Source organism: Urocampus carinirostris, chromosome 12, assembly GCF_059441175.1.
Source record: "Urocampus carinirostris isolate Australia breed hairy pipefish chromosome 12, RoL_Ucar_1.0, whole genome shotgun sequence".
In the NCBI taxonomy this organism is placed as follows: Eukaryota; Metazoa; Chordata; class Actinopteri; order Syngnathiformes; family Syngnathidae; genus Urocampus; species Urocampus carinirostris.
Genome location: NC_142360.1, coordinates 7627266 through 7641463, shown reverse-complemented (window position 1 = coordinate 7641463; position 14198 = coordinate 7627266). Strand labels below are relative to the sequence as shown.

Below are 14198 nucleotides of genomic sequence, written 5' to 3'. Positions count from 1 at the left end.
TAAGGAACGAATGCCTGGGGTTAAGTACTTTCTTCTGTGAATTACAAAGTTTTAGATAACCCAAAGAACAAAGTGTTCGGCACAAATTGGTCAGATCCAAGTTGATGCTCGCTTGTACCTGGAGACGTACTGATATCAGGTAGTCTATAATTCAATTCTTCATTTTACCTTTGGCTTTTCGTTTATCAAGATTTGCTTTATGTTGACTTTTAATTATTTTGCCTAATGATCAATCCATATTGGATGTTTTTCAGAATAGACTTGTTTCCCTAGCCATTTTACAGTTGGACTTTCGCATCCTCGGTGTATTGCCGAATTTTACTCTTTTTACTTTGCGGAATTACAGCAGCACTTTACAAGCGCCATTACAATCAAACAAATCAAAGAACTGCATTCTATTTCCTGGGTGCTAATGGTTGAAATACGTATCCTTCTTTTCAATCAAATAACTCCCTTAACAGTACATACCGTTTGCGAGCAAACTGATGGGGGCAGCTAGTATGACCGACGTCATCTAGCAAATGGACATTGTTTCTGTATTTTTAGCTTTTGACAATAATTAAAGGATTATTTCATTCATATCATTCACTCTAAACCAACATTGCATTGTGCTTGTGTGCTTAGTTTCTGGTTCCCGTCTGTTGGCAATTTGCACTTGCATTATACATGGATAGATCAGAATGTGGCATTTTTGCCGTGAGGGCAGAAAATAAACCGGCTCAGTCCCGGAGACATCAACCAATACACCTAAAGCTTTATTCAGTGGGTAAGACGGAGTTTACGAGTATCATTAGTCTCTGCATTTCAAGTCCCACAGTGCTTTGCGGCTTCAAAGTATCCCTGATGAAACTACAGAGAAAAATACTTACTGTGCTCCAGTATAATAAATATGACAGGCTATAGTCTTTAATCAATCAACACTACTGTACATATATAAAATGATTCTACTTTGCAGAATTTTTCAGTGCTTGTGTAACAAATTCACCGCAAAAATTGAGATAATTCTGTTCAACGGCACGATGCCAACAAATGTGTTTCCATATTTCACCTCGAGTATGTGCAAGCTTGGAGCGCAACAATTCAAACAATAAATGAGTCACACAGTCTGGACGGAAAGAGGATGCATATTTTGTATTGCGCAAGGGTGTCATGTTTCGCATTAGGCCTTGCGAGAAACTCACAGGAAGTGGAGAAAATGCAGGGAAAAAAAGTGGTTGTGAGTAATCTTCAATGCAGTTGCCGGCTGATTTGCTTCTTGTCCGCTTAAGCTGAATAGGCTGAGACGTGTGTTTTGAAAACACTGATATGTTTTGTAACACATTGCGGTGTTTACAATGTAAAGCTTGGCTCTGGAACAAGACTCAATTGTGGATGAATGGCTTCAGTGTGCAGCCCGAGGGTTCTGGGTGACTTGCAGCCCACGTTATCTTGCACAGCCTCCACAGACGTGTCTGATGAATGATGACTTTGGATGCAGGCTTTAAAATTAACTTCTTGTGTTACCAGGTTTAAACTGTGGGGAGTTTCACAACCTCTCTCACATTTCCTTGGCCCTATTTAGTTTTGCTCGCTGTAATCGTAACCAAGATCAAGGTGTTACAAAATGTTCTTCAGTCACACAGGAACAAATGGTAAGAAAAAAAAGCCTGCGTTCCACTTTATACACATTATGTTTTTTTCGTTTTAATCAAGAGAGTTGATTAAAAGTGGTTTCACTTCATCTGGCTGAAAATTCAAATCAATATATTGAATGTTTGTGGTTTTCTAAACCGAAGTCAAATTAATTTCCTTTTTGTAGTCTGGCCAGTAGAGGTGCTGTTGGTTCAGTATTGACATCTTTTGGCTTTGCATGAACTGCAAAATATTTCTGAGTGAAATAAACGTAGTTGGAAATGATAAAGTATAAATTGTGAACTAGTTTCTCTTAAAATCATTGAATTAAACTTTTAATTGTTTTACTAAGAAAATGTACTTCAGCAACATTGTTGTATTACAGTAATTCCTCGCCATCGGTTCAACTTTGTTTTTAGTGGGGTTTTATTCTATAAATTGGTTCACGGTTCACCGATCCCTTAACCGCCAGGGTCGTTGGGGCACCACTTCCAGTAGTGTGTCTTGGGCAAGTACAGCCTGGTGGCGCCCATCCCTCTCCAGGCTGTTTTTTGGGTAGTGGTTTGCTCCCCCACATGAAACCGATAATATGGATAAATACATACTTCACGGAATTACGGCGTCACTTTACAAGCGCCTATCGACTCAAACCACTACCTTCTTTTTCTTAGGCGCAGATTGTTCCTATCAAGATGAACCGTTTTCAAGATTAGTGACTATCTATCTATCTACCTTGGTCATATCTCTCACGAGGGGTGACCGACAACAAGACAAACGCATACAATAACAAAGAAAATAAAAAAGGGGGAAAAATAGCAAAAAACACTCACAAACATTTTTGGACCATGGCCAACCCAAATACCCAAACACCCAAACAAGTTAAGCACCTCTGCACATAAGTTGGTCACGCTTTTGTCCCTCCAGATGGAACGGGACACAAGAAAGCGGCCATGTCACTCTGGTCAGGGTGACACAACGCACTCTTCTGTTCAACAGCAGGGCCTGACAGCTTTCACTGGTTTACCCCTGCCGCATCATGCAGGTGCCCTGCCTATCCTTTAGATTGGTCCAAACATCCCACTATCCTTTTACAACACCTCTCCACTCATTCCTATCACCAACAAGAGCTTCCACTATATTTAGACCTCTTTCCTGCAGTGCACTCATAACACCATCCATCCACGTCAATCACAGCCTTCCTCTTGGTCTCCGTCCATTTATTTCTGCTCTGTAGTGTTTAGTGAATTATGGCTGGTCTCACTGTGGTATGCATGATGTCATGTTAATTTGTCATGTCCTTAATCGCAAGAAGTCTCAAAGGGCTGTACCTACCACACACTATTACAGAATACTATATTATTATAAGCATGTAGGCGCCTTGCATGGCTACATGGCCGGTATTGGTGTGTTAGTGTGTGTGTGTGTGTGTGAAGCACATTGTAAAGCGCTTTGGGAGGTCTTCATTGACCTGACAAGAGCTGTATAAATGCAGACCATTTACCATTTACTCTGTAGATCCTCTTCAACATTCACTCCTCATCCATCCTCTCCATGTGTCCAAACCAACCGAGTACTCTTATCCACACTCATGCTCAGTTCCACTACTACTTCGGTTTTGTCTCACAATTTCATTTCTCAATTTCAAGTGACAATCTAATAAACTTATATACTTGCTATTCAAAAAGACGTTTCCCCATTTGACTTTTGACGTTAAATAAAATATGAGAAATATTTGTCAAAAAATCTACTAAGTACCGTGCTTGTTTTCTCCATATTTGTGCTCCATTGTTACGTCGTTTTGTTTGCTAGATGTGAATAGATTTAAAGCATATATGGGTGAATGCAACAGTGACACCCACTATATGTAGATGGCTAAGCCTATGGCATTTTTCTGTGGGGCAGAAAATAAAACTGAAATGTCCCGGAGAAATTCAAATTCAGATTCAGATTCAGATCTACTTTATTGTCATTCTAGTACACGTGTATACAGAACGAAATGTCGATGCATCTGACCCCCACAGTTTCCTTGAATGTACAGATATAAATAAAGTTGTATTGTATTTTGGCTACGTATAGTATTTTACCATAGTGACATGGAGTGGAGTGGAGTGCTCTTTCGTCCTGATTTGGAACCGCTTTCGCTGCAGTGGTGCCGTTTTGTGCCTCGAACCTTCCAAAGAATTTGTTGAGGTCATTCAGAAAGTCCATGCTAGTGTCCTGCACTGGGGCGGTGGTTGGCTTGTATTTGGTAATGGCCTGAATGCCTTTCCACATATCCCTGGTGTTGGTTTTATTGAGGAAACGTTCCTGGATTTTTTGACTGTACGTTCGCTTTGCTAGTCTGATAGCACGGTTCAGGTTAGCCCTCGCTGATCTCAGCGCCTCCATGTCATACCAAATCAAACAATACCAATGTGGCTTTTTTGATTGAGTAAATTGGAGTTTGAGTGTTTCATTCATTCTTGCACTATAATTCCCACAGTGCTTTGCGGCATAAAACTATCCCGGGTGAGAGAAACTTTGCAGTTCCTACTTCACAGAAATTCACTCAATACAAGTGATAATAGAACGGAATAACCGTGAAAATCAAGGAAATACTGTACCCTTTGGACCAGACCACCAGAGCTGAGGGTCAAAACAACATTGTCTGACATTCATCCTTGCACTACTCCAGGTTATTTCGCATTAACAGTGATTTAATGCGGCAGACATTCTCCTTTTGACTGCCAAATCCAAAAATGAATTGCATATTATTTACATTATAATAAGCAATACTATAATAAATTTAATCCATAGTGGTGAGGGGGTAATGACTAATGCCTGGGCCAAAGACATTTTAATTAAGGCCACCGTAGAAACCAGTCACATAATGACTAATTTAACCTCACCTCCAGCCGACACAGCCTAATTTGTTAAGTCGGCTAATAGAACGGCAAAGGGGGCTTTTACGTAGCCGGTACGGAAAGGTCACACTGCTGTTACGCTTTGCCACTCTAATTTAGAAAATAGCAAAATTAATCAACTGTGAAGTTTGGGGTTTTGCATATGTAGATTTGTATCCATTTGACAGCCCACACATGAAAATATGCATGATGTCCTAAAAGTTTGGAACCAGTGAAAACACTTTTTTACAAAGTTGATTTGTTTGTATTTTACCCCATGAAGAATTATTATGCTAGCCACCATTTGTTTTTGTTGTCAATACCAGTTTTTACTTTTTAACATATTGGGTCTTGGCTCGATTCCTCAGGCGACACTGCTTTTACGAGCGCCACTATTTTTCTTTGTATAAATAGGGCAGTAAATGTTTATTTGTTCAAATGACTGTTGGACTATTATTTCTTCTCGGAACTAAGATTTCATTGAGCAAAGAAAAATATATTAAAGCCATCAGAAATTATTATTACAAAAAAGATTTAGTCATAATTACACCCGGGATAATCCATTTACGAGACTTGTTCTTGATTGGCTTGATTAAAAAAACATGACGGCTGGATTTGCGATTATAAGACCAAGAAATCGTACAAATATCTTTGCTAACGATGACTATGCCAGTTCACATCCTTAATGAAGATAACACGGTTGTGCGGCAAACAAATCCTTTTCGAGACATATTTGCGGCTGCTGGCATCGCGTCAATTTTATCAGAATGGAACAGCATGACTTCATTAAGATATGCAACAGCACTGAAGGCAGTTCTTGTTGGAAAATTCACACAACAATAAAATATCAAGAAATATCTATTCAAATGGGGACAAATTGACATCAACAATCCTGATTTGAAAATTTGGTTCCACTTTAGTCGTGTCAATGGAGAAAACCATAACGCGAAAAGTCGTTACAAAGGAAGGCGAGCTGGGGCGACATTTTAATCATTTGGCACGATACGTAACTGACAGTCATCTATTGTTCTTTCCGTTTCAAACATGGCAACGGCCATTGTGTCGAGGACTGTTTTGAGTTACCAGGGAAACTGGAAGCCGGCCGCTGAACTTTGCAAGCTATTACAACTGGGTCAAAGACCTCTACCCTGTCTGGTCAATAAGTTATCTTAAATTGCTCTAAGCTACAACAATTTCTCAAGTGTTGCCGCCACAGCACTTTCACACCTTGCTTTTAATGATAATAATAATAAGCCCACATGGGGACAGTACAGCACTGTGACTTTATTGTCCTGTTCCTAAAAAAGCTCAGCGGGGTGCGTCTTGGATGATTCAAAGGAATTCCACCAACCAGCTTCTGTTCAGACTTAATAGCTCATTATTGCACGTCATTTTTTATGGTCTTACGGAATTATATTGCGCAAATCTAAGATTAATAACTGTAAAGAAAAAAAGTAATTAAAAGTGTACAAGGATTAAATCTATAATAAACAGATAAACTGAAATTCTGATGAACTGTACTCCACAATTATGGTATTGTGTCTTTTAAAAATGACCCTTTTATTAATTATTTATTGCACAGATCAATTAAGTCACTACTTTATCTACAACTAGATAAACAAAATTCTCTTGGTTATGTTCAGTCAACAGTCTTCATTCCTATCCAATGAAATCATATTCCTTATTATAGTGGTGCAAAATATATGTGTGTTTATGGCCATTACTTCACAAAATATGGCAATGGGTGATTAAGGTGAGATGAAGTGATTTTAATATATTTGGCGTTCGTAAAAGAACCATTTATCTTTTGCTAATTTAGCAGAGTTTTGTTCTTTCAGGGGACACTCTTATAAGACGTTATCTAATGTCCCCTTTCCCTTTCAATATTAACAATTATACCAGATGTATATGTGTATAACTGGCATGTTTCTTAGACCAGGGGGTCATCAACCTTTTTGCAGATGGGAGCTACATTTTGTTAATGATTGGTGCAAAAGGCTACCACTTCGATAAACCTTTCTAAAATAACTGTGTTTTTACGACGCTATTACCAGGTTGAATTATTAGAAGTTAAGTCAACTACTAAAATAGTTCAAAATCAAATTCACTAGATATTGCTAATACTCCTCACTGGTGAGCTGTTTTTTTTTTTTTGATTTTTTTCGTGGGCTAGACAGGTGTTGTTAAGGGGCTACCTGGTGCCCGCTGGCACAACGTTTAAAATCCCTGCCATAGGACTGTATTCCCATAATTTTCCCGGTGAATCCATTCCATAACTTGTATTAATTGAATATATGTGAAGCAGGTCCTACATATACTCAAATACATTGTAGCGTAACACAATTATTCCGTTTACTGCAGGAACAGTCTTTGTCATCTGGGATATTTTGCTGCTCCAAAGCATTGTGGGACTTGTAGTACAGAGACGAATGATTTACGCAAACTCTAGTTTACTTGCTAAAAAGCATAATGTATCTTTGTTTATCTCTCCAGCATTTTCTGTCCCGACGGCAAAAATACCTCAGGTGTATTTACCTGTAAAGAATATAAGTTTGTCCCCTCATCGCGCCTGTAAAACTTACCTAATATTCCAATCCAAAACGTATCCAAAGTAAATTAAATGTTCCTCTTGAACTGTTTGGAGAATATGGAGGATTTTGGTCTCTTTTGAAAGGTAAGACTCAAGTCTTTTCCCAATTTTAAATTTGACTGCAAGTGCTACTGACACTGAGTTATCTGAGGTGGAACACACTGAAATAGGTTTTTATTCCCACCTAAAAAAATTATGCAATCAAATGCCTGCAGATCAATGTAGCATGGTCATCTTAGCTGGAAAACAGGTAAGACAATAGCTTGAAGCCTTACCTGCTTTCTTGTCAAATTTAATCAAAATGTGAAAAAAATTAACACTGTATTTGACATTTTATATAGGTAGGTCTAGCCATTTAAAAAAAGTGGCCATTTGGAGACGACAACTTTACAGATAGAAAAAGTCTGCAACTTCGTATTTTACTTTGGCCAATTTTTTTATACATTTTAAAGAGTTGTAAATGTTTGACTTCTCTTTCCAGAAGTCAATCAATGATTGTGCACACTAGTGCGTTATGTTTGCACTTAAAAATGAATCTTGGGTTGCATTCATTCACGTTCATTTTCGGCTCCGATTGTAATAAACTCCTGGAAAATAGCATAAAATATGTTAGGAATTTCATTAGCTAGCTAATGTGGTATTAATGGCTAAAGATATTTGAAGTTAAAAAATGCGATCTCTGTTTTATCAATACAGGCCCTTATTAGCTAATAGGGGCTGTGGAACGTGAAAGAAAGCCTGCTATTGGCTGAAAGTGGTGTCAATCAAAAGGACAGGCTATTTGGAATAGTTTAATTGTAAATGGAAGTTATGTGGCGACATGAACAGATGAAGACAATGCAGACATGCTTTTAGGTGGATCTGTCGGCATTATTTACACTGTTGGATTCTCTGGACTGGCCTGGATATAACAAAGTTATTTTTGTGGACATTTAACTCATTTGATGACTCATGTAATTGGTGAGCGACGCCAGCTGTATAGTTTTCGAGTATCGTGTTTCAGACTGATTGTGATGAGTTAATCTTTTCTATAGGCACGTATGAGCACAACTTGTCAATAGCAGTCGAGCATGCTTATGGAGCAAACAAGAACGATACCTAGTTGATTTTGTTAAGTGATAAAAAGAAGAAGTTGGGTGCATTGTTTGGTGTGTCCTTTAAAAAGTTAGAAGTTCAATATTTTCTTTATTGAGACTGTCAACAATACCCAGCGGAGTTCAAAGAGCCTTTATGCTTTATCCTCCACTGCGCTTGTATCCTTTTAGCTTACCGTATTTTCCGCACTATATGGCGCACCATGTTATAAGGCGCACCTTCAATGAATGATATATTTTAAAACTTATGCCATACATAAGACGCACCCCATTATAAGGCGCTATAAGTGCATGCTGGTTTAAGATCAGGTAATTGTGCAATTTTGTAATTGTAATCCTGTGCAGTCCTTCGAGACATTTTTGGGATTAAGGGCTATTTACGGTAAATAAATGTGACGACTTGACTACAGTAGAGAATGTAGTTACTTTATGCAACCTCTAGATGTTGCCACGCTCAAGGGAATGTCAACAAAATATTCAAAAAGGTCAAACTTTATTAACAAACAAGCTTTCCACAACTCCATTCACTCCCAAAATAAATAAACAGCCGTTTTATTATTTTCTCTGAGGTAAAGCATTTTCGTGACACATCTTTGACATCTTTGAACAACATCGACATATCATTTTATTTTTTGTCCATTTAGTCAACACGCAAAGAAAAAAACGTCTGATACTGTTATTTTAAATGAAACGTTAGTGCAATCGCAATAAAGTGACACTCGTAATGTGCAAAAACAACGAGTGCAAAGCAATAACATAATAACTGTAAAATGTAAAACGTAAACACACAAAAGAAAAACAAAGATCACTCTATAAGCTCCTCATCGACGAATCCCTCGAATTCTTCTTCTGCTGTGTTCGAATTGACCATATCTCAGTGAATGGGCCATCCAACACGTCCGGTGTTTTTGTGCCAGCGCTGTTGCCTTCATACGTATAGTTATCGTACTGACACTTCTGCTTGCCGCTCTTTGTTGAACAACCCACTGTTCAAGTGTCTCCTCTAACTCTGGCCATCTTGCTTTATTGCCACGGAAACTTTGTTGAGTTTTCCTTACTTGGCGGAGCTTATCTTCATCCTTTCTCCACTTCCGTACCATCGATTCATTTAAGTTTAACTCTCTCGCTGCCGCTCTATTGCCGTGTTGTGCTGCGTGACTGATCGCTTTGAGTTTAAACTCGGCGTTGTACGCGTGTCTCTTAACAGGAGCCATTTTCTTATACAAATGCACGTATGAAAGAGAATCTCGCTCTCTCTCTCTCTCTCTCTCGCTCTCTCTCTCTCTCAAACGTGACATTCTGAATAATTCTGCGTTTGTTTAAGGTAAATTGTGCTTTACATCTTCACCAGTCACAACCCTGGATTCAGACAAATACTGTATTTGTTGAATATGAATTAAGCAGTTTAATGGGGTAGCCATTTTGCCACTTAGTAAACAAATACAACACGAGCCCCGGCAACTACCAATCGTTTAATATTTCCCAGTATGCACAGCGCGAAAAATGGAGTCGGCGGCTGTTTCTCGTAGTTGCGAGACCTTGCGAATTTAATATTGAGCCATATATAAGGCGCACTGTGTTATAAGGCGCATGGTCAGCTTTTGAAAAAAAACAAGACTTTTAGGTGCGCCTTATAGTGCGGAAAATACGGTACTTTATAAAGCTGTTTGCGGCGGAATACATTAGGTAGGAGGAAAGGAGCCATGGGGAGTGCTAGAGAGTCATTCTCGTCCCCACGTTTTATTTGTTAGTCTAGCATGAAAATAGTGATAAGAAGCGGCCTGCTTCAAGTAATCCAAACACCAACCCAAACAAAGATAAATAAGAAAGTTTATTTGAGCTTGACTAAGAAATGCACCTACTTGCTCCTGCATCATGAATGAGCTGACAGAGGCTGCAATGATGAACCTAAGCCAGAAGATGGCGGAAGAGGGTAAAACGTTCTAAATTCTGTCCAGGTCCTTTAATGTCTAAAGTTGCTCCCAACAGGCATGTATACAGTGTTATCCATTTGTCACTAGTCATGTAAACAATTCATTTGCATTAGTCCTATCAGCGCCCCAGAAACAGAAGGCAGTTCTCCTATTGGTTAGCCATTAGCGTGTAAAGGTGCGTGTACTGTAAGGTGGCGCTGCAATTCCAAAAAGTTTGTATGTATCTGTGGAATCTATTAATAGATAAAAAAATCTGCGATGCACTGAGGATGCAAAAATTACACTAAGGGTTCGTTCGTACAAGTGATTGAAATCCTTATATCAGGGGTCAGGAACCAATGGGGAGCCATATAATACTCTTTTCATGAGTAGATCTGTCTTGGAAAAAAAACTCAGACTTTGCAAATTTTCTGTTGTTTTATGCGGTGAAGTATACAATATGTCTAATGCTTCACAATGGGAGAGCAGCTCTCCAGTAATTTGAAAGGTAATTCACCGATATGACTTGCCTAACTACGATATATACAATGAAGAAAGTAAGTATTTGATCACCCTGCTATTTTGCTATTCCTCCCACTTAAAAATCTTGGAGGGTTCTGAAATTTTTAATCGTAGGTGCATTGGCACTGTGAGAGAGATAAACTAAAAAGACAAATCTAGTAATCACCATCACTACTGTAAGCCACGGGGAGGTAGCATCATGTCTTGGGATTTTTTCTGAAAATGAGACCGGACAAGTGCACTGCATTAAAGAGAGGATGACTGGGGCTGTGTATTGTAAGATTTTGGGGAATAACCTCCTTCCCTCAGTCAGAGCATTGAAGATGGGTCGTTGCTGGTTCTTCCAACATGACAACGACCCAAAGCACACAGTCGGGAAAACCAAGGGGTGCCTCTGTAAGAAGCATATCAAGGTTCTAGCATGGCCCAGCCAATCTCTTGACCTGAACCCAATTGAAAATCTTTGGAGGGACCTCAAACTACGCGTTTCCCAGCAACAACCCGGAAACCTGACTGATCTAGAGAAGATCTGTGTGGAGGAGTGCGCCAAGATCCCTCCTGCAGTGTGTGCAAACCTGGTGAAAAACTACAGGAAATGTTTGACCTCTGTAATAGCCAACAATATAGCAAACAATTTACAGCTGCATCACACAAATAAATGGTTAGAAAAAAATCATGCATTGTGATTTCTTTATTTTTCTTTTTAGTTTATCTCTCTCACAGTGGACATGCACCTACGATGAAAATTTCAGACCCCTCCATGATTTCTAATTGGGGGAAATAGCAAAATAGCAGGGTTTTCAAATACTTCTTTTCTTCACTGTATATATTTGATTTGGTTATCGTTTGCTAACTGCTACACCTAAACATGGCACTGTAGTAGGTTCTTTTAGTAAAAGGATTACATATAAATTCCGGAAATTTAGTATGGGCCATTAAAATAATTAGGATAGCGTTTCCCAGTGGTAAATTAATGGGAAAAACCTTATGCAACTGAAATTGTAAGCCACATGTTGCCGTCATTTCTACGCAACACCTATAAAAGGGTGAGAGGTTTGTCGCAAAAATATTAGCACAAGTAGTGTTCAGTGTCACAATTGACACAAGATTTAAAAATGATATGTCTTGACATATCCATAGAACACAAATGTGAAAAACGTAAATACTTGTGGGGCTGAAAAACGTGAGCAAAAAGGGAATATATTTGTGGATCTGCTAAATACATGATTCACACCAACCTGTTGCCAGAGGACTCCCTCACTCACTCTTTGGTCTATTTTGGTCCAAATCTCCAAAATGAATTATTAATCATGTCCATTATATGCCTTTTAGTTTAAATTATTGATTATCCTCAGGAATGTGTCTGATCTGGGGGGAAAAATTGTTGCTGGGGTGCGTGGCGTCTGATTGAGAAGCTGCCATCTTGACAGACCGCGTGGGAAGATGAGAAAGCGGCTGGCGCTTAATCGTCACTCCGCATTCAAATCACGCATGTTGAACCGTGCCCACATGCGTGTACTTTTGAAGGAATTGCAAGGGCACACGCATGTTCATCATCGGGGCTTGCACAAAAACGAGACAAGAGTTGACGAGAGGCGTGCTGTCCTGCTGTTGCAGATTCTCATTCGTGTGCTTAGTTGTGAACACAAAGCACGGATGCACCTTTTATATAACCAGTCCGATTGTCTATTGTTTCACAGTGGAAGGGGGGATTATGTTATGCAGCCGGTTCAGAAGCCTATGGACTGGAGTTCTCATCCAGGATTTCTCCGTTGAACTCTAATCACGATCAAACGTTCCGGCTCCTAATCATTGTACTTATCCCTCAGAGTAATCCATCCGTTTGAATTCAAAGTTTTACAGAGTCGGTTTTCTTTCAATAGATCCCACTTTGCAGACCAAAGTGTCCATTTTACATGAGAAATTCATGCAAGTCGAGCTGTGATCTCTAACCAATTTAACGCCCTATTTCGTGATTATATTCTTTGCGAGGGCCCAGCTAATTAATTGGCTGGCCGATTTAAGTAAGTCGATTATGGCCAAAATATTTAAAATAAGACTGAGCTACTGAATACTAAGAGTCTTCCATAGGTTACACTCCAATTCTTAACAAATTACTTAATACACCTTTTCTATGAAAACTACAAAAATCGAAATAAAATCAGGCCATTTCATTTGTGCATTGAAAAGGTTTTTTACAACTACAATACATTGAGTTACCAATATTAAATGGCTATGTGTAAACCAAATGTGTGTTATAAAGTGATCCATGATTGCTTCTTTCTTTACAGAATTTTTTTAAAGTGAAAACATTTTCCCAGAACCACTTTCAATTTATAATTGGCGGTCTAAAATGCTAAAAGTTTTTCTAATCCATTCTGAAAGACTATTTCAGTAGTTGGCAGATCTGATTTTTTTTTTTCAGCAGGTACTCTGTTAACAATTGAAAACCTATGACATTTGGGATAAAAGAATTTTGTGGCTCTGTCGTAAGAAAAAATATACATTAAATGCTTGGACCTTGACGTCACCGTTATTTGCACTACTGAGTTGGATTTCCATAAACAGGGCAGAATAAAGATGTGTTAAATGACGCAAGGGTAATTCTTAAGGTAATCATTAAATGTGCTACAAGATAGCTTGGCAACTGAAAGGAAAGTGTTTGTTTTTAAAACCGAACATATTTGAATGAATAGCAAAAACATGTCATTATACTTCGTAATTTTTTTCAAATTAGTCACCCAACTAATCAGTAATCCATGAATTAAGTATTCTCTACTAAAATTTTGTTTGATATGTGCGTTACAAAACAATTCAAAGACTCTGTTTACAAGGATATGATGATTCTTCTTTTCTCTTTCCATTTTCAGGTAATTTTTCCAATATCTGAATGAATTTTTTCGGGATCAACCGATATGGGCTTTTCAGGGCCAATACCGATTATTGGTATTAAATGGGGGGCGATGACTGATATTTGGAGCCGTTATTCATTTGCTGTAAAAGCTTGTAAAATATTTTTAATATTGCAAAAAAAATATTATTTGTTAAAAATTCAAATCAACGTTCATAGCTTTCTGAAACCTTTTACAGTAAATAAATTAAAATTTCAACACAATTTGCATGATTAATCTTTTACTTAAACTAACAGTGCAGTAAATAAAATGGGGATTAGCAGCAACTTGTAGAAAGGTACATAAAAAACTTAAATAGCTCCCTGAGACGTTTTACAATAGCCTTAATAAATAAACAATACAACCAACATGACTTAAATTAACTTAAAACAAAAAGGGCCACGGGATTACAACAGATCTGTTTTGCAGCTACATCGTCAAACTAATGTTATGATAATTACTTCCACTTAAGCGTACTTTTATGCTCTCAATCACAAAAAGACACGCTTGATTGACAACTAATGTTATGATGAGAGGTAAATTTTCAATCTCAACCTTAACTTACTTCCGTAAAACAAGTTATCTACACTTTTAACGCTAACAAACACGCTTTTCTATCACAGACACTGGCATGTTGGGAAAAGTTAGCTGAGATGCAGCTCCCTCTTACTTTAGTGGCTCTGGGTAAGCAACCG

At 38.3% G+C, this 14198-nt stretch overlaps 1 protein-coding gene across 2 annotated transcripts in view; it reads left to right on the top strand.

Moving 5' to 3' along the window:
- Window positions 1-14198, top strand: part of tnfaip8l1 (tumor necrosis factor, alpha-induced protein 8-like 1) — a 35364-nt gene that overhangs the window by 4834 nt on the left and 16332 nt on the right. The window lies entirely within an intron of this gene.